Genomic DNA, 22,375 nt, shown 5'->3' with positions numbered 1-22,375 from the left:
TACGTGGATCTTGTTTGGATGTCCAGTTGCCAACCTTGGCCACTTAAATTAAGGCCGGACCTTCTGTCTCAAGGTCCGTTTTTCCATCAGGATCTCAAATCATTAAATTTGAAGGTATGGAAATTGAACGCTTAGTGCTTAGTCATAGAGGTTTCTCTGATTCTGTGATTCATACTATGTTGCAGGCTCGTAAATCTGTGTCTAGAAAGATTTATTATCTAGGTTTGGAAGACTTACATTTCATGGTGTTCCTCTCATAAATTCTCTTGGCATTCTTTTAGAATTCCTAGAATTTTACAGTTTCTTCAGGATGGTTTGGATAAGGGTTTGTCTGCAAGTTCCTTGAAGGGACAAATCTCTGCTCTTTCTGTTTTATTTCACAGAAAGATTGCTAAGCTTCCTGATATTCACTGTTTTGTTCAGGCTTTGGTTCGTATAAAGCTTGTCATTAAATCAATCTCTCCTCCTTGGAGTCTTAATTTTGTTTTGAAGTCTTTACAGGCTCCTCCATTTGAGCCTATGCATTCTTTGGACATTAAACTACTTTCTTGGAAAGTGTTGCTTCTTTTGACCATCTCTTCTGCTAAAAGAGTTTCTGAATTATCTGCTCTCTCTTGTGAATCTTCTTTTCTGATTTTTCATCAGGATAAGGCAGTTTTGCGGACTTCATTTAAATTCTTACCTAAAGTTGTGAATTCTAACAACATTAATAGAGAATTTCTTGTCCCTTCTTTGTGTCCTAATCCTAAAGAGACACTCAAGTCAAAATTAAACTTCATGATTCAGATACAGCATGCAATTTTAAGCAACTTTCTAATTTACTTCCATTAACAAAATGTGCACAGTCTTTTTATATTTACACTTTTTGAGTCACCAACTCCTACTGAGCATGTGCAAGAATTCACAGCATACACGTATATGCATTTATGATTGGCTGATGGCTGTCACATGATACAGTGGGAGTGGAAATAGACATAACTTTGCAATTTATTTAACAAAAATCTACTACTCATTTGAAGTTCAGACTAAGTGCTATTGCATTGTCTTCTTATCATGTTTGTTGATTATGCAAATCTACAGTGTTGACTGGTCCTTAAGAATTCTTTGGAGAGATCTTTACATTCTTTGGATGTGGTGAGAGCTCTGAAATATTATGTTGAAGCTACTAAAGATTTCAGGAAGACTTCTAGTCCATTTGTTATCTTTTCTGGTCCTAGGAAAGGTCAGAAGGCTTCTGCTGTTTCCTTGGCATCGTAGTTAAAGCTTTTGATTCTTCAAGCTTATTTGGAGTCGGGTCAAGCCCCTCCTCAGAGAATTACAGCTCATTCTACTAAATTATCCAGGGCTGCTTTCCATTCCCAGTCCAGCCCTGACTTTGTGGGCTTTTAGGAATGAAGCTTCAGCAAATCTGATCAACTGAAGCTTCATTCTTAAAAGCCCACGAAGTGGAGACTGATCTAGCAGAATGAGCTGTAATTCTCTGAGGCGGGGCTTGACCCGACTCCAAATAAGCTTGATGAATCAAAAGTTTCAACCAAGAAGCCAAGGAAATCGCAGAAGCCTTCTGACCTTTCCTAGGACCAGAAAATAAAACAAATAGACTGGAAGTCTTCCTGAAATCTTTAGTAGCTTCCACATAATATTTCAAAGCTCTCACCACATCCAAAGAATGTAAGGATCTTTCCAAAGGATTCTTAGGATTAGGACACAAGGAAGGGACAACAATTTCTCTACTAATGTTGTTAGAATTCATAACCTTAGGTAAAAATTCAAATGAGGTCCGCAAAACCGCCTTATCCTGATGAAAAATCAGAAAAGGAGATTCACAAGAAAGAGCAGAAAGCTCAGAAACTCTTCTAGCAGAAGAGATGGCCAAAAGGAACAACAGTTTCCAAGAAAGTAGTTTAATGCCCAAAGAATGCATAGGCTCAAATGGAGGAGCCTGTAAAGCCTTTAGAACTAAATTAAGACTACAAGGAGGAGAAATTGATTCAATGACAGGCTTAATACGAACTAAAGCCTGTACAAAACAGTGTATATCAGGAAGTATAGCAATCTTTCTGTGAAATAAAACAGAAAGAGCGGAGATTTGTCCTTTCAAGGAACTTGCAGACAAACCCTTATCCAAACCATCCTGAAGAAACTGTAAAATTCTAGGAATTCTAAAAGAATGCCAAGAAAATTTATGAGAAGAACACCATGGAATGTAAGTCTTCCAAACTCTATAATAAATCTTTCTAGAGACAGATTTACGAGCTTGTAACATAGTATTAATCACTGAGTCAGAGAAACCTCTATGACTTAGAACTAAGCGTTCAATTTCCATACCTTCAAATTTAATGATTTGAGATCCTGATGGAAAAACAGACCTTGAGATAGTAGGTCTGGCCGTAACGGAAGTGGCCAAGGTGGGCAACTGGACATCCGAACCAGATCCGCATACCAAAACCTGTGTGGCCATGCTGGCGCCACCAACAACACAAATGATTGTTCCATGATGATTTTGGAAATCACTCTTGGAAGGAGAACTAGAGGCGGGAAGATGTAAGCAGGATGATAACACCAAGGAAGTGTCAGTGCATCCACTTCTTCCGCCTGAACATCCCTGGACCTGGACAGGTATCTGGGAAGTTTCTTATTTAGATGAGAGGCCATGAGATCTATCTCTGGAAGACCCCACATCTGAACAATCTGAGAAAACACATCTGGATGGAGAGACCACTCCCCTGGATGTAAACTCTGGCGGCTGAGATAATCCGCTTCCTAATTGTCTACACCTGGGATATGCACCGCAGAGATTAGACAGGAGCTGGATTCCACCGAAACAAGTATTTGAGATACTTCTTTCATAGCTTGGGGACTGTGAGTCCCACCCTGATGATTGACATATGCCACTGTTGTGATATTGTCTGTCTGAAAACAAATGAATGGTTCTCTCTTTAACAGAGGCCAAAATTGAAGAGTTCTAAAATATTTATTGGTAATCTCGCCTCTTGAGATTTCCAAACCACTTGTGCTGTCAGAGATCCCCAAACAGCTCCCCAACCTGAGAGACTCGCATCTGTTGTGATCACAGTCCAGGTTGGCTGAACAAAAGAAGCCCCTTGAACTAAACGATGGTGATCTATCCACCATGTCAGAGAGTGTCGTACATTGGGATTTAAGGATATTCATTGTGATATCTTTGTATAATCCCTGCACCATAGATTCAGCATACAAAGCTGAAGAGGTCTCATGTGAAAACGAGCAAAAGGGATTGCGTCCGATGCTGCAGTCATGAGACCTAAAACTTCCATGCACATAGCCACTGAAGGGAATGACTGAGACTGAAGGTGCCGGCAGGCTGCAACCAATTTTAAACGTCTCTTGTCTGTTAGATTCAGTGTCCATGACTCTGTCTCTATCTGGAAGCCTAAAAAGGTGACCCTTGTCTGAGGAATCAAGAAAATCTTTGGTAAATTGATCGTCCAACCATGTTTCCGAAGAAACAGCACTAGTTGATTTGTGTGAGATTCTGCAGAACGTAAAGACTGAGCTAGTACCAAGATATCATCCAAATAAAGAAATACCGCAATACCCTGTTCTCTGATTACAGAGAGTAGGGCACCCAGAACCTTTGAAAAGATTCTTGGAGCTGTTGCTAGGCCAAATGGAAGAGCAACAAATTGGTAATGCTTGTCTAGAAAAGAGAATCTCAGAAACTGATAATGTTCTGGATGAATCGGAAGATGAAGGTATGCATCCTGCAAGTCTATTGTGGACATATAATGTCCTTGCTGAACAAAAGGCCGAATAGTCCTTATAGTCACCATCTTGAAAGTTGGTACTCTTACATAACGATTCAAAATTTTCAGATCCAGAACTGGTCTGAATGAATTTTCCTTCTTTGGGACAATGAATAGATTTGAATCAAACCCCAAACCTTGTTCCAGAAGAGGAACTGGCATGATTACCCCTGAAGACTCCAGGTTTGAAACACACTTCAGGAAAGCCTGAGCTTTTACTGGATTTACTGGGATACGTGAGAGAAAAAATCTTCTCACAGGAGGTCTTACTCTGAATCCTATTCGATACCCTTGAGAGTCAATGCTCTGAATCCATTGATTTTGAACAGATTTTATTCAAATATCCTTGAAAAACCTTAATCTGCCCCCTACCAGCTGAGCTGGAATGAGGGCCGCACCTTCATGCGGACTTAGGGGCTGACTTTGGTTTCCTAAAAGGCTTGGATTTATTCCAATTTGAGGAAGGCTTCCAATTGGAGGCAGATTCCTTGGGGGAAGGATTGAGTTTTTGTTCCTTATTCTGACGAAAGGAACGAAAACGGTTAGAAGCCTTAGATTTACCCTAAGGTTTTTTATCCTGAGGCAGAAAAACTCCCTTTCCCCCAGTAACAGTTGAAATAATAGAATCCAACTGGGAACCAAATAAATTATTACCTTGGAAAGAAAGAGATAGTAATCTAGATTTAGATGTCATATCAGCATTCCAGGATTTAAGCCACAAAGCTCTTCTAGCTAAAATAGCTAAAGACATGGATCTAACATCAATTTTGATAATATCAAAAATAGCATCACAAATAAAATGATTAGCATATTGTAGTAAGTGAATAATGCTAGATACATCAGAATCCAATTCCTGTTGCGCTAAATTCTCCAACCAGAAAGTTGATGCAGCCGCAACATCAGCCAAAGAAATTGCAGGTCTGAGAAGATGACCTGAATATAAATAGGCCTTCCTTAGAAAAGGTTCAAGCTTCCTATCTAAAGGATCCTTAAAAGAAGTACTATCTTCCATAGGACTAGTGGTACGTTTAGCAAGAGTAGAAATAGCCCCATCAACTTTGGGTATCTTTTCCCAAAACTCTATAGATTTTGCTGGTAAAGGATACAATTTGTTAAACCTTGAAGAAGGAATAAAAGAAGTACCTGGCTTATTCCATTCCTTAGAAATCATATCAGAAATAGCCTCAGGAATAGGAAAACCCCCCGGAGAAACCACAGGAGGTTTAAAAACAGCATTTAAACGTTATTAGACTGAACGTCAAGAGGACTGGTTACCTCAATATCCAAAGTAATTAACACTTCTTTTAATAAAGAACGCATATACTCAATTTTAAATAAATAAGTAGATTTGTCAGTGTCAATGTCTGAGGAAGGATCTTCTGAATCAGATAGATCCTCATTAGAGGAGGATAAATTATTATGTTGTTGGTCATTTGAAATTTCATCAACTAAATGAGAAGTTTTAAAAGATCTTTTACGTTTATTTGAAGGTGGAAATGCAGACAAAGCGTTCAGAATAGAATCAGAAACAAATTCTTTAAAATTTACATGTATATCATGCACATTAGAAGTTGAAGGAACTGCAACTGGCAATGTACTATTACTAATGGATACACTATCTGCATGTAAATGTTTATCATGACAACTATTACAAATGACATTCGGCGAGATAATTTCTACAATTTTACAACAAATGCACTTAGCTTTGGTAGAACCGATGTCAGGCAGCAATGTTCCAGTAGAAACTTCTGAGGCAGGATCAGGTTGAGACATCTTGCAAAATGCAAGACAAAAAACAACATATAAAGCAAAATGATCTATTTCCTTATATGACAGTTTCAGGAATGGGAAAAAATGCAAATAGCATAGCCCTCTGATAGAAAAAAGCAAGAGGCAAACATCAATGGGGTATTGAAATAATGAAAAAGTTTGGCGCCAAGTATGACGCACAACGTAACTAAACTTTTTTGGCGCCCAAAAAATAACCGGAAATGACACACTCGCGTCACTAATGACGCAACAGTGTGAAAGAACTCGGCGTCAAGTATGACGCCGGAAGTGATGAACTTGCTTCATAGACGTACTTTTTCGCGGCAAAAAAAATTTCGCGCCAAGAATGATGCAATAAAGTTTAGCATTTTTCGCACCCGCTGGCCTTATACCGCCCGCAATTTGTAAGAAGTAGTCAATTGAAAAAAAGACTAAACCCCAGGTAAGAAATAAATTTAAATTTTAAAAGATGTTTATATTCCCCAAATATGAAACTGACAGTCTGCAGAAGGAAATACATGAACCTGACTCATGGCAAATATAAGTACAATACATATATTTAGAACTTTATATAAATGCATAAAGTGCCAAACCATAGCTGAGGTGTCTTAAGAAATAAAAAACATACTTACCAAAAGACACCCATCCACATATAGCAGATAGCCAAACCAGTACTAAAACAGTTATTAGTAGAGGTAATGGTAAATTGAGAGTATATCGTCAGTCTGAAAAGGGAGGTAGGAGATGAATCTCTACGACCAATAACAGAGAACCTATGAAAAAGACCCCTGTTAGGGAAATCATCGTATTCAATAAGTGATAATCCCTTTACGTCCCTCTGACATTCGCTGTACTCTGAGAGGAATCGGGCTTCAACAATGCTGAGAAGCGCATATCAACGTAGAAATCTTAGCACAAACTTACTTCACCACCTCCATAGGTAAGTGTGGTGAGGGGTGTATTTATAGGCATTTTGAGGTTTGGGAAACTTTGCCCCTCCTGGTAGGAGTGTATATCCCATATGCCACTAGCTCATGGACTCTTTCTAATTACATGAAAGAAATATATATATACATATATATATATATATATATATATATATATATATAGGTTTAAATATATATTTGTGCTAAAAACCCATTATATATATATATATATATATATATATATATATATATATATATATATATATATATATATAGAGAGAGAGAGAGAGAGAGAGAGAGAGAGAGAGAGAGAGAGAGAGAGAGAGAGAGATAGATAGAAATATGTATTTAAGAATATCATGTCAGGTTAGCGCACTTGAGAATATGCGATTGGGTTTGCGCCCGAGTATGGTTACCGCTCCACTTGTAATCTGGTCCTAAATGGGATAAAGTGTGGTTTTATAACATTTTGTAATGTATTCCATTTCAAAGACCCAGGAAAAATCCATGCAACACCCTTTATAATTGAATTCTCATTGATTAGAATGAAACCCAAAACTACAGCGTGAAATTATTTTAAAATATCTGTTTCATTACAGATCTATTGTAATGCAGTGTTTAGTAACTTATCTGTATTATATAAATATATTACATAAATATGTTATGTATAAGTTGATGTAAAATGTAGATGTTTATACTGCTTAAAGGATGAAGAAAAATAACTTTTTGCTAAGCATTTATGATTTCATTCTGATGACAGGGTGTGTGGAAGAAACCAAAAATCTGCAAAAACAATTAAAAGACATTTTTGAGTCAAGCAGCATTAGGAGCAAACGTTCCCTACTGTCAGGAAATGTGCCATCCAGGAGAAATCCATGGGACGAATCTGTGTTTAGAGTTAGAAAAGGCATCAAAACCTTTGACTTTTGCAAAGAAAGAAACATTCTTGTGACGGGGGGACTGGACAGGACTGTGCGCTTGTGGAATCTTCATGTGCCTGGGTAGGAAAAGAACTTTATATATTTTAGCGATTTCAAGTAGATGTCTGTTTAACCCATTAGAAGAGCCACACAAAATAGTTTTAAAACATTTTCACTGGATTTTCAAACTGGAGTCAAATCTAATTCACAAGGAAACTAATTTTCCCCTCAGCCTTTTACTTTGCATTGGGAAAACACGTTACACACTTTGTATATAAACCAGTGGTGGTTCTATGGGGTTGCATCCATATTGTGCTCAAGCTGAGGGGAAAAATGAAGTTTGGCACTTACGGCACGGTTCAAAGGCAGTATTAAACCTTATCTGCTTAAAAACTGCAATACTGATTAAAAACATTATAGCTTAACTACCATACATGATATAAAAAGCTACAAACAGAGCAGTATTATAAAGAGTGTCTATCTATCTATCTATCTATCTATCTATCTGTTTAGTACATAAACAGGGCCTCTTTCTACGCACTTTTACTCTAGTTAAAAAATGCACAAATAACATTTTAAAATGGGTGTTAATTATTTTCATAGCAGATATTAATGTTTGACAATACTTAGACACCAGGGAGCCGATTTAAGAAACGGCGTACGCTGCTGTTTCTGCGCGAGCCTTTAGGCTCACCGGAAACTTAATTTAATAGGCAGCGGTCTAAAGACCGCTGCTCCTTAACTCCTCCACCACCTCTGAGGTGGCGGACAGCCTTCATCCCGATCGGATACGATCGAGATGATTGACATCCCCTGCTAGCGATTGGCCGCGAATGTGCAGGGAGCGGCATTGCACAAGCATTTCAGCAGATCATGTCCGCCCGCACATTAATAAATCGGCCCCCATGAATACATTCTTTACCCCAATTATGTTTTTTTCTAGATGGCCTATTGGTGTGTTGCGGGGACATGGTTCACCAATAATGTACCTACGGATTGGAGATGAAAACACAAGAATATATTCTATATCTGCAGATTGCACAGTAATGGTAAAAATATTTTATTTTCAAATAAGTGTTTAATTTGTCACTGTTTATTTACTGAAACAATTGTACAGCTTTCTGTTATATTTATATGTGACCGTCTGAGACATGTCCATTGCATTGTTGGATAGCCAGCCCAAAGCCTATTCATGGTCATTCATAATCATTCTGCTGAGCGTGGGGAAGGCAACTCATTAGTGAGAATGACAGCAGTGAGTGAATTTTCCAATTCATCTACCCACAACTCAGTCAGTAGATTCCAGTCTTGCCAGTTAGCCTATCAGATGGATTTCTCATGTCTAATAAGCTAATTTTATATACTAATCCAGTCAGATCCATTAAGAAAATCCCCTTTCTTGCCTGTTAAGTTTGAGATCAGATGGTTTTTTTTTTCAGGTTGATATACCTACAAAACTTACAAACTACTGACTTGTTACGTTTGATTTCTCCTCAGTATTAAAAGGGCCTGAATGGCTTAAAACTTGCTCACAGCCATATGATTTTTTTTTACAAACAAGAATTCTTGGCATTCTCAGTACACATGTAATACATCATGGCTTCTATCAGACAATGAAAGTACATTATGATTAAACCTTAGTCTATGCCATCACAAAACAATTTGTAATACAATTGCGGACTGGTGTATATACGTGTGTTAGAGACAGTGTAAGATTGGCTCAGCATACAAGTTAGGCGGATTCAAAGAGAGATAGAGCATGATGCTCAAAAAACGTGCTGCAAAGCCTTTGGGGTCTTCGTTAGAGGATTATATTGCAATGTATGTGTCTTCCCTTCACATCCAGAACCCTGCATAGTGAGGTAGTTATCAAGGGAAAATTTGCTTTCCTAAGATTCTGTGAGGTACCTCACAGTACTGACAAGACTGCTTAGATAATTAGAGTGAAGAGCTTTGGATAATTACTCCAAGCGAGAAAGACAGTGATCAAGAGAGGATGAAATGGTAAGTTAGGAACAGAGAGATCTTGCTTCTAAACAGGCTGAACAGCACCATATGCCTAGATCCTGCAGAATACTTCATCAGTGTGTTCCTCTTCAGTGCTGGAGCTATGTGTAAACTATAGGCAGATATTGTTAAACACACCCATATCTCCTTGCATTATCGGACACCTTGACTGATGAGTTGGAGTGTCTCAGACAAACAAGGCAATAACTGGCTTAGCAAAGTGTCAAGTTGTAAAACATTTTCTGTTATCTGATTATTTTTAATTATAACAACTAGATATAGTCATCAGGACAGCCACAGAGTGCCGCAGTCATCACTGTCTTCACCTTTGATATAGTCAAGTCTTCAGTTTAATGTCTATACCATTATGTGGAGTCAAACAATAATTATTTTTTATTTTTATTGATTTTATTTAAATTATAATTTTTGTCATTTTAACAGTTTAATCATTTAACAACACTTTAGTTGTTCACATCACATGTTAGTGTTTCAGGCATAATAAAAAAACATTTAAGTAAAGTTGCTTGATATGCAATATTTTTGAATTTTACATTTATTGTTTTAAAATACCCTTTATCAATCTTAGCTTCTTAGCTTCCAGGAATTACAGAAACCACTTGCCCAAAGTACCAGAGAATTATTTGCAATAAACAGAAATAGAGCCTTTGTTCTTTTTATTTACCTATGGAATCTATATGTATTTTAAAAGTAGACAATCCAAGTTTTTGGTATATTTGATGCCACTATTTGGCCGACAAATATGATCATATAAAAAATCATTACCCTTTTTTACAAACTTTGGGTTTCTAACTGAAATTGTATACATGGAACTACTGCAGTCATAAGTCAAATGATTGTAAAAGCTTCTCTGTTTTCCCCTTTTTTCAGAAATATCAGACGTGCATGGCTTTGCCATTGCTTTTTGGTGAGGGAGGAGGAGAGAAGAGAGCTGTTTGGGAGGGATCAGGTAGGATGGGGGAGTGTCAGGTGGGAGGGTAATCTCTACAGCAAAAACTAACCTTACAAGTTAAAGAGACATTATACACCCCTGTTACGGTTACCCTTAGTCTCGCTGAGAGATGGACCGCTTAGTAGCCTGGATCCCTATTGCTAAAGAGGGGAGAAGCTGCTTTCCATAGTATTCTATATGAGTCTCGCAAATATAGAATAATCTCCCTTAGCTGCAGTACAGCTAGGATACCCTTCTGCCCACAAAAACGAGTCAACGCTGCGATTGAGGGTCAAACAAGAACTCAGGACTGGGATGCCCAGCCTGCTTTTTATTAAGGTTACATGCACACAGGGCACTCCCAGGGGGGGGGGGGGGAAAGCACAAAATCCCCCATCACACAGTTAGATAGAGAGCAATGTCCTTTGACAGGCCACAATAGGATTACAGTACTTAAGATAACAAGTTTACAAGTTCATCTTATCAATTAGCAGTCTGGCTCCAGAGGTGATTAGACAATAGTTTCTAAAAGCTGAAAAAAAGTTAACTCTTTATGAAATGATACTTGTTACGGTTTTCTTGGAGCCCTTCTTAGGCGCTGGCTTGGCTGGTTCAGGCATTGCTGCTGGGAAATAAGCTCTTCACAACAAAATAACTAATGCTTCTGTAACAGTGCTCCCTTTCTGTGGAACACTCTGGCAGACACGGTCTGACCCCTTTTCGGGGCAGACTAAGGCTGTCCAGACCGCTGGTTATGCGGGGCTGAGGTCGGTTTGTCTGGACAACCCGTCGGCGTTGCCATTCTGTTTCCCAGGTCTGTAAGTAATGGTGAAATTGAAGGGTTGCAACGATAAGCTCCAACGTAATAGCCTGCCGTTATCTCCAGAGACCCGGTTCAGCCACACCAACGGGTTATGGTCGGTGACCAGGGTGAACTCCTGACCATATAAATAGGGAGTCAATTTCTTTAATGCCCACACCAAAGCCAAACACTCCTTTTCGACCGCTGCATAGCTGACTTCGCGGGGCAGGAGCTTCCGGCTGATGTAGGCAACTGGATGCTCCCCTCCATCTTCGCCTACTTGGCTGAGGACGGCTCCCAGCCCGAACATGGAAGCATCTGTATGGACAATAAAACGTTTGTTAAGGGCTGGGGCCGCCAAGACAGGAGCGTTAATTAGAGCATTTTTGAGAGCCTGGAAAGCCGTTTCACAGTGGGGAGACCACAGGACCTGTCGAGGTAAGTTCTTCTTGGTCAAGTCAGTCAGGGGTTTGGCAAGTGTGCTGTAGTTTGGTACGAACCGTCTATAGTACCCTGCCGTGCCCAGGAAGGCTAGGACCTGAGTCTTAGTGATGGGGGTGGGCCAATTGGCGACAGCTTCTATCTTGGCCGGCTCTGGTCGCTGCTTTCCACACCCCACCCGGTGACCCAGGTACTGTACCTCGGCCATCCCAAAGTGGCATTTTTCTGGCTTCAGAGTCAGGCCAGCAGCCCGGATCTGATCCAGAACCATTCCTACATGAGCTAAGTGGTCCTCCCAGGACTCACTGTGGATCGCTATGTCGTCCAGGTAGGCGCAAGCAAAACTCTGGAAGCCATCCAGGAGCCTATCCACCAAGCGCTGGAATGTAGCTGGGGCATTCTTCATCCCAAACGGCATTACCCTAAACTGATATAAGCCGAATGGGGTGACGAATGCCGACTTGGGGATAGCCTCCGGGGCCAGGGGAATCTGCCAGTAACCTTTGCAGAGGTCAATAGTGGTCAGGTAATTTCCCCTGGCTATACGATCGAGTAGCTCGTCTACCCTGGGCATAGGGTAAGCGTCCGTCACGGTTTTTTCATTGAGCCTCCGATAGTCTACGCAGAACCGGGTGGTCCCATCTTTCTTGGGCACCAAGACAACTGGGGAGGCCCAGGGACTATCGGAGGGCTCAATTACCCTGAGCTGGAGCATCTCATCGATCTCCTTCTTCATTCCTGTCCTAACTGCTTCGGGGATTCGGTACGGAGCCTGGCGCAAGGGAGCTTGTCCCGGAGTATCTACCTGGTGGGTGGTTAAAGTAGTGTACCCTGGCTTCGGGGAGAAGGTGAGGTGTTTGGACTGGAGGAGTTGGCGGAGCTGCTCCCTTTCAGTGGGGCTAAGTCGGTCTCCTATCTGAACCTGAGCCACTATACCTGTGGGGAAACTCTTTTCTAATAGGTCTGGAATGGGTAGACTGTCGGGGTCTTCCTGAGGGGAACAACATACGGCCGTCACGTTCTCTGGTCGCTCAAAATATTCCTTGAGCATGTTTACATGGAATGTCTTTCTAAGATTGTTGTCATGGCAGCTAGCTATCACATAAGTGGTGTCTCCCCTTTTCTCTACGATCTGGTAGGGACCCTGCCAGGACGCCTGCAATTTGTCTGTCTTCACCGGCTTAAGTACTAACACCTTTTGTCCTATGGTGAAGATTCTCTTTCGGGCCCCCCGATCGTACCATACTTTCTGTCTTCTCTGGGCCAACTGGAGATTAGCCCGCACGGATTTGGCTAATTGCTCCATTCGGTCCCTGAGTTCCAGCACGTATGGCACAATGGGGACACCGTCAGCCTCCATCTCTCCCTCCCAGTGCTCCCGGATCAGGTTTAGGGGTCCCCGTACCTTTCTTCCGTAGAGCAACTCGAAGGGAGAGAACCCTGTCGTTTCTTGGGGCACCTCCCGATAAGCAAATAGGAGGTGCGGCAGGAAGCGTTCCCAGTCTCGGTATTCCTGAGTGAACGTCTTGAGCATTTGCTTGAGGGTCCCATTGAACCTCTCACACAGCCCGTTCGTCTGGGGGTGGTATGGGGAGCTCAGGAGGGACTTAATTTTGCAAACCTGCCAGAGTTGTTGGGTCAATTCAGCCGTAAATTGGGTGCCTCGGTCGGATAGGATTTCTTTTGGAAATCCTACCCGGGAGAACACCTGTACTAGTGCATTTGCTACCGTATCCGCTTGTATGTTGGATAGGGCGACAGCCTCTGGGTACCTGGTAGCGTAGTCCACTACGGTAAGAATGTAGCGCTTACCGGAGGGACTAGGGGTAGCCAGTGGTCCCACTAGGTCAATAGCAACCCGGCTGAAGGGTTCCTCTACAATGGGCATATTTACTAGATGGGCTTTAGGGTGATCGCCTCGCCTTCCTACTCGTTGACACACATCGCAGGTGTTACAGTAAGTTCTAACGTCAGCGTGGACCCCTGGCCAAAAGAACGTGTGAGTAATGCGGTGTAGGGTACGGGTTACGGCTAGGTGGCCTGCTAAGGGGATGTCGTGGCCTATCTTGAGGATTTCTTGACGGTATTTGTGGGGCACTACCAGCTGTCGCCTACGCTGTCCCCTTTTCTCTGTCCAGCGGTATATTTTCCCTTTTTCCCATAAGAATGTTTCGTTATCTGCCCCGCCCCCTCCGGTCTCTGCTCGTTCCCGGTACTTTTGTAAAGTCGGGTCAGTCTTAGACTCTGTCTCGAAAGCATCTGGGGTGTCCCAGGGTATGGGGCCTAACATGTCAGGCAAGGTCGGGGTAGGTCTTACCTGTGTCTCCCGCACTGGTGAGAGCTCTCGCTCCATCCGGGCTTGGGCCCGTGTAGTCACTGGGTCCGCCTCGTTGTTGCATACTGGAGCATAGGCAGAAGTCATGGGGCCCAAATCGTTGCCCAGTAGTACTTCGGCAGGTAAATTATCCATTATGCCCACGTTCACAGCCCCCTTTCCCGCTCCCCAATCAAGATGCACTTGAGCTGTTGGAATTTTGTACACATCCCCGCCCGCCACTCTAACGGCCACAGTCTGTCCGGATCGCTTGTGCTCTGGCACCAAATGACTCTGTACCAGCGTGATAGTAGCCCCTGTGTCTCTCAATCCCTCTGTAGATCGCCCCTCGAGCCATACCTTCTGCCGATGGTGCTGGCGGTTATCTGAGGCAGCATATACAGGGTCCACCTCGTGAAGCGGCCCCACATATCCCTCCATAGGGGCCTCTTGGTTAACACAGAGGGCCCGGGCCGGACGATAGGACCCAGAGGGGTAATTGTAATTCCTGGGTGTCTGGTGCGTATTAAGGGGGCAGCTAGCCATGAAATGCCCTGGTTGCTTGCATCGGTGGCAAGTCGGTCTGGGACGCTCAGAGCTGTTATTGTGTGGTCCTGAGTGTCGGACGGGCCCTGTGGGCACCGGGGCTCGGAATTCAGCACGAGGGGGTGCACGGTAAACCTCTCTGGGTTCGACCCGTGCTGGAGCTCCGTAGTTCATGGGTTCGTGAAGACGGGAGTCATAATGTTCATCAGCCAATTTGGCTGCTTCTTCTAAGGTAGAAGGCCGCCTGTCTCGCAGCCATTCCTTCCCTTGCTGTTCCATGCCATTATAAAAATGTTCTAAGAGAAACAATTGTAAAATTTCCTCACCAGTCACCGCTTTACTTCCGCTCAGCCAGTGATTTGCCGCTCTCCGCATTCGGTGCGCCCATTCCATATGGGTATCGTTAGGCTTCTTTTCCGTGCCCCGAAACTGTCGGCGATACGTGTCCGGAGTTACAGCGTACCGTCGCAACAGTGTCTCCTTAACTAGCTCATACTGTGTCACTTCCTCAGCACCCAGAGTACGAAAGGCTTCCAGGGCTCGCCCGGATAGTTTCCCAGACAATATCGTGGGCCACTCTCTGTTGGGAATCTGGTGCAGGGCACATTGCCTTTCGAAGTCCGCCAAATATTCATCAATCCCTGTCTCGCTCTCTAGGAAGGGTCGAAATGCCGCATAGGGTATCTTGGGCCTCCCAGCATTTTCGACAGGGATGATTACCTGCGGGGCTTCAGCATTGCAGTGTGCGTTCGCTAGGTTGAGTTCGTGGGCTCGAGTCTCTCGTATATCCTCGTCCGCCTCCGCCATCAACTGCTGTACCAATTCCATGGAGGGGTTCGGCCCGTATAATGAGAGCCTTTCCCGAACAATCCTGGTTTTTTCGTCACTAATCGTGGTCGGTGTTTCCGCCATTGTGAAGCTCTGATCCAGTTCGGTCAATTCTGCGATCAGCTCTCTCCTCGGCCGGTTGCTGGCGTACCCCCCTCTGCTTTCAAGTAAATCCTTTAGGGTTGTACGCTTCAATTTTTCGTAAGCGCTCTCCATCCGTTCTGTACCTCTCCTAGGAAATCCAGGAAAATCCCTCCGCTGCCGCCAAATGTTACGGTTACCCTTAGTCTCGCTGAGAGATGGACCGCTTAGTAGCCTGGATCCCTATTGCTAAAGAGGGGAGAAGCTGCTTTCCATAGTATTCTATATGAGTCTCGCAAATATAGAATAATCTCCCTTAGCTGCAGTACAGCTAGGATACCCTTCTGCCCACAAAAACGAGTCAACGCTACGATTGAGGGTCAAACAAGAACTCAGGACTGGGATGCCCAGCCTGCTTTTTATTAAGGTTACATGCACACAGGGCACTCCCAGGGGGGGGGGGGAAAGCACAAAATCCCCCATCACACAGTTAGATAGAGAGCAATGTCCTTTGACAGGCCACAATAGGATTACAGTACTTAAGATAACAAGTTTACAAGTTCATCTTATCAATTAGCAGTCTGGCTCCAGAGGTGATTAGACAATAGTTTCTAAAAGCTGAAAAAAAGTTAACTCTTTATGAAATGATACTTGTTACGGTTTTCTTGGAGCCCTTCTTAGGCGCTGGCTTGGCTGGTTCAGGCATTGCTGCTGGGAAATAAGCTCTTCACAACAAAATAACTAATGCTTCTGTAACAACCCCCAAAAATATGGGCTATTTAAATAAAGCATTCAAAGAAGATAAAGTTTGTAATTTATATGTATTATCGATTTTGCTGCTAAAGCCCCTAAAACTGATGATAAAGTTTGCATTGCTCTCAGTATATATGAATACGTCTGCAATACTCACTAGCTACAAAACAAGGCTTTTTCCTACACTACCTAGTAGTGCTTACAGCCAGCCCCCATGCTGGAGCTGTCTGTGTAATGTTTAATCCCCTCACCTCGCACTTTACAAACACAGTTTTAAATCACAAGATCTAACCGTTTCAACTCAGATCCATTTAATGACTGATATAGCCCATAAGGTCCTTTGCCAGATGTATAATCCCCCCACTGACTACTGACCCGGTGTCACTGTCACAGAGACTTTGTTTGCTTCTCTCAGCGGTAATATTAGTGGAAAAATTTGAGGTGCAACTGCCAACATGCGATGAGGCTTATAGGGGAAGATTTACCAATGTCTGTCCGACATGATACGCTGTAGGGTATGATGTATGACAGACATCGCTGAATGCCGACAGCATACGTTGTCGACATTTATCATTACACAAGCAGTTCACCAGAACTGCTTGTGCAATGCTGCCCCTGCAGATTTGCAACCAATCAGCCGCTAGCAGGGGGTGTTAATTAGCCTGATCGTATAGGAATGGGCGGATTGAAGACCGCAGCCTCAGAGGCAGCGGACAAGTTATGACCTATATTTAAAGGATCACTAAGTTACCAGTTCCTAAAATAACCAACACTTCTTTGTGGAAAATATTTCATAACATCAGTGAGCACTATGGGGTATATTTATTAAAGTGTGGATGGACATGATACGATGAAGCCTATCATGTCCGCCGCACATCGATAAATGCCTACAGCATACGCTGTCTTGTGAACTGCTGGTGCAATGCCACCCCCTGCAGATTCGCGGCCAATCAGCCACTAGCAGGGGGTGTCAATCAACCTGATCATATTCGATCGGGTTGATTTCTGTCCGCCGCCTCAGACCCAGGCGGACAGGTTATGGAGCAGCGGTCTGTAGACTGTTTCCGGTGAGCCAAACACGGGGCATCAAGCTCCTTACAGAGCTTGATAAATTGATCCCTATAAGTCTGATCGCATGTTGGCAGTTGCTCCTCAAATTCTTCCACTATAATTACAGCTGAGAGGGGAAAACTGAGTCTCTATGACAGTGACACTGGGTCAGTAGTCAGTGGGTGGGATTATACATCTGGCAAAGGACCTTATTATTATTATCATTTATTTGTATAGCGCCGCCAAATACTGTAGCGCTGGGTACAATGATAGGGGTATACAATGACAACATTTTTGCTAAAAATACAAAACATAAAACTAAACAAATCTAGTACAGGAGGAAGAGGGCCCTGCTCCGGAGAGCTCACAGTCTACAGGTTTAGGGTGCAGAGACATAAGGCTGGGGTAGCTTGTTAAATCAGTTGTAGTTGCAGCAGTGAGTCAGGCAGTTCATGTATTAGTTTGGCTAGGATGAGAGATGGAGGAGAGATGATAAGCCTCTCTGAATAGGTGGGTTTTCAAGGAGCATCTGAAGCTATACAAGGTTGGAGACAGTCTTATGGAGCGGGGGTAGAGAGTTAGTTAACGGATCTGAGTTGAAACGGTTAGATCTTGTGATTTAAAACTGTGTTTGTAAAGTGCGAGGTGAGGGGATTAAACATTACACAGACAGCTCCAGCATGGGGTCTGGCTGTAAGCACTACTAGGTAGTGTAGGAAAAAGCCTTGTTTTGTAGCTAGTGAGGATTGCGGACGTATTCATATATACTGAGAGCAATGCAAACTTTATCATCAGTTTTAGGGGCTTTAGCAGCAAAATTGATAATACATATCAATTATAAACTTTATCTTCTTTGGATGCTTTAGTTAAATAGACCATATTTTTGGGGGTGTATATTGTCCCTTTAACTTGTAAGGTTAGTTTTTGCTGTAGAGATTACCCTCCCACCTGACACTCCCCCATCCTACCTGATCCATCCGGAAACAGATCTCTTCTCTCCTCCCTCACCCCACTGGTCACCACCATCTTATGTACTGGCACATAGTCTGCCAGTATACAGTTTAGGGCTTTTTTAAACTATATTAATGTATTTCTGTAATGTCACTCCTCACCCTCCGACCTCCCTGATCCCCCCACCCAACAGCTCTCTCTTACCCGCCCACTGCCATATTTGTTACTGGCAGCCAGTCTGCCATTAACCAATAATGAATTTTTAATTACATTATTGTTATGTAGTATAGAGCCCCCGCCCTCACCCTCCTCCCTCCAAGATCTCCTTTTTTTCTGTAGCGTAGCATCCCACTCCCCGATATTGTTTCATAGTGTAGGGACCTATCCCTCCCTCTCCCCTGCCGTAAAATGTTGCCATCATGTAGGGAATCCTTCCCCTCCCTCCCCTCCTTCTCTGGGCTGCCCACTCATCTCCCTCCTTCCCTCCCACCAGCACCAACGGTGGGCCTTAAACATATTTGTATAAAATAAGCATATCCTCTCTTAAATGCTTTTTGTCTAGAGAAAAAAGTCCCAATTTTGCTAACCTTTCCTCCTAGTTTAAATTATCTATTCCCCTTATTAGTTTTGTGGTCTCTCTCTAAATTTTTTCAAATTCTGCAATGTCCTTTTTTTAAAGTTAGTCCCCAGAACTGCACTCCATACTCAAGGTATTACCTGGTATTTATATAGCGAAAGAATTATGCTTTACCCCCTTGCAACTATAACTCTTTTAATACATGCTAGTATCTTATTAGTCTTAAAAGTTGTTGCCTTGCATTGCGTACACATTCTTGGCTTGTTATCAATACGTATTCCTAAATCATTTTCATCCTCTGTTTTGCTAACTCTAGTCCAATTAAATAATAGAAAGACTGCATATTTTTACTTCCCAAAATGTAGAACCTTATAATTACAAGTATTTAATCTCATTTGCCATGTAACATCCCATTCTTCCAATTTTTGTTAATCCCTTTGCAAAGCAATTTCATTCTACACTGACCTAATCATCTAAGGCAACTTTGTATCATCTGCAAAAATACAGATGCTACTATTTAAATGGATAGTCTAGTCAAAATATTACTTTCATGATTCAAATAGAGCATGCAATTTTAAGCAACTTTTTAATTTACTACTATTATCAATTTTCATCATTTTCTTGGTATCTTTATTTGAAAAAAGCAAGAATGTAAGCGTAGGAGCTGGCCCATTTTTTTTAAATTTGTTTTTGAAAAATATTTTTTTATTGAGGTTAAAAAATAATAATGTAACAACGAGATACCAGTTTACATAACAAAAATACATCATCACGTCATTCATTGAGAAGCGACAACAACAAATGTCACTTTATCAAGTAGTATTCCATGTTATCTAACAAGAGAGCTATAGGCAAGTCACAAGCATATAAACTGGGTATCACAATTTGGAACCTATTTTTTCAATAAACCAAATTCTACTTAATGTTGTAGATTGTAATATGGTGTAGATGCCAAGGGTTGGCGAGCCTAGAACAATGCAGGTGATATGTAAGGGTTCAGAAGCTTAATTTAGTGAATCCCCTTTAGTGGGTGGTGCGGCAGAGGATTAATTAGATGCCAGACACACCTACAGGTTTGGATGGGTAGTAATATGGTTTGGATGGGGAATAGGGTAAATCAGCGGGCAAGAGCCGCTTTGTATGAGGGGTGAAGTGGAAGTTTGGGGTAGGAGCAGGTCGTAGTGATAGACATTATGGGAGCCAAGATGACGGAAGCTGGGCCATTTTTTTGTTCAGCACCTGGGTAGACCTTGCTGATTGGTGTCCAATCAGCAAGTGCTACCCAGGTGCTGAACCAAAAATGGTCCGGCTCCTAAACTTACATTCTTGCTTTTTTAAATAAAGATACCAAGAAAATAAAGAAAAATTAATAATAGGAGTAAATTAAAAAGTTGCTTAAAATTGCATGCTCTATCTGAGAGGTTTGGCTACGACACTGTTAAGTACCTTTAGGTGTATTCCATCTGGACCTGTAGTTGTATTTACCTTGATATTTAACAGTTTTCCCTCAAATTGTCAAATGTTGAACTTTCAACATATTCTTTATCATCAACTGTAGAACATATTTCTTGTTAACAGGTTTGGGACATTGAAGACCACTCTTGTCTGGTTAGAGTGATTTCAAAAGCAAGTTACATCAAAGGAGAGCTAGACGCATGCTACTTTTCACCACATTTAAAATCATTCTTTGTTGCAACGGATTCCCTTGCAGTCTTACGTGTTCAACAAAAGTAAGTTATTAATTGGATAGCTAGAGGGGTACTTAAAATTCATAACACTTACAATTCAGAATATTATAAAGGACAGGCTAATGTTGAAATAAAATTTTCTATTTTGTTAGAACTATCTATTTTTTTAAACAAAATGCTTTATTTTACTATGTCTGATTAACCATACAAATACATAATGAAAGCTGTGTTCCTGTGTCACTCTGGGGGCTCAATTCTCAAAAACTCGCTGGCATGGAGAGAAATCATCTGCTTGTTTTACTGAGCACAATATTGTACAGTAATTCTCTCTCCTTCACATAAAGAATATTATTGAACTCCCCTTAATGAGATACACAGTTCCCAAGGTAAAATGTGCATTTAAAACAATTCCTGAGGGGCCTCGTAATACTAATTAGGCATCTCATTAAATGTCACCATACTAGAGAGAATCAGGCCCTAGTTGAGGATACATCTATTGAGCAAAAGAGGAGAAGCCATACGTGTGTATGCTTCAATCACTTTAGCAGGAGTAGAATGCAGGTGATTCAGGAGTGCAATTTTGATGAAATATTTAACCTTTTGGAAGGATATAGTGCTTCTTCATTCAGAGCAATAAGGATGCACTATTTATTTGACTATGTCTGATTAACCATACAAATACATAATGTCTTTTGTCCAGCATTTCTCCTAGTGACTAGGAGCAATGCTGGGCAAAGACAAACTTGATTGAAAGAGAGTTGTTTGAAGATGCCCTCAACAAAAACAAAGAGGGCACCTCACAATCACTTATTTCGTATACCCATTTGTCACGTTTTCCGCTCTTTCTCTAATATTTGCTCTCCTTTAAGCAAGACACAATTGTTTTTGCTAGGTAATTTTTGTTTTACAACTCACTGGTGCCCATTAAGCCAATGGCTTTTCCTCTGCAGCTGTATTTTACCATGTTTTTTCATTATTCCATTCCTTTGTCTTACAGAATTCTGATCTCTCTCACGCCTCCCCATCTCAATAATTTTTTTGCTATCATCCACAGATTTTTTTTATCTATATATATTAATGAGAACTTTGGCTTTAACAAACATTTTGTTATTGAATTTCAAATGATTTGTCAAAGACATATGTAATAAATTAAAAAAATATTTGTGACTTGAACAGACACACTGTTAAAACAAAATCAGGTACCTAAGCTAGGCTCGATTAATTAACTTTAGGACGCTACAGTACGATATAGTGCTATCATCAATGAAAGTTTTTACAATTCTTAAATATCTTTCAAATTAGTCTGTAACTCTCTTTCACATACAGTATACCTACAAAAATGACATGAACTATGATTTTATTTATATATATGATTAATAAAGAAGTATCGCTAAAATGGCTTCATAGTATCAAGCTTGTTAACCTTATCAGAATCAAAAATTAAAATAAGTATTGTTGTTGTTTCCTTATTATTATTATTATTATTATTATTTTCTGTTATGCGAAAAGGGACTTAAAGGTACAGAAAGAAAATGCTATAATGCTTTACGACGTTCCTTGATTGCGCTGTTGCTGTCCTTTACCCATGTATTTAATTCCAGTAAAGTGGTTGAACAAATAGAGCAAACTCCAAACTGGCATAATACTTACAATCCTGAGCTAATTTTGGCTTTGATTGGTAGCTACGCACATATGCCACTTGCATGTTTCGTTCTACACCAGAAGGTCATCCCAGGTCAGAAGCCGACTATAAGGCTGGTCACAATCCTTTAGGAAAGCTAAATAAATTCTTTATCTGCACAAATATACATAGGCTTTGTGAATTCTGAAATAAAATGCTTTAATAGTGCAGCTTTAAGTAAATAAAGAATATTTTATAGTAGTCTGTGCTTAATTAGTTTGTTTCAGTGACTATTATACTCTAATAATGTTGTGGTAATGTAACTTGTATACTTAGTATAACCTACTGCTTAGGAGTAAGCACATT

General features: G+C 41.4%; 1 long non-coding RNA gene across 1 annotated transcript; it reads left to right on the top strand.

Moving 5' to 3' along the window:
- The first annotated feature begins 7,414 nt into the window (after window positions 1–7,414).
- Window positions 7,415–20,355, top strand: LOC128648158 (uncharacterized). The gene is made up of 3 exons (XR_008400522.1): window positions 7,415–7,482; window positions 8,345–8,450; window positions 20,279–20,355. It is a non-coding gene; the product is annotated as an uncharacterized LOC128648158 (long non-coding RNA).
- The last annotated feature ends 2,020 nt before the right edge of the window (window positions 20,356–22,375 follow it).

This window comes from Bombina bombina, chromosome 2, assembly GCF_027579735.1.
Source record: "Bombina bombina isolate aBomBom1 chromosome 2, aBomBom1.pri, whole genome shotgun sequence".
Classification (NCBI taxonomy): domain Eukaryota; kingdom Metazoa; phylum Chordata; class Amphibia; order Anura; family Bombinatoridae; genus Bombina; species Bombina bombina.
Note: the sequence above shows the minus strand (reverse complement) of the source record. Positions and strands in the feature narration are given on the sequence as shown.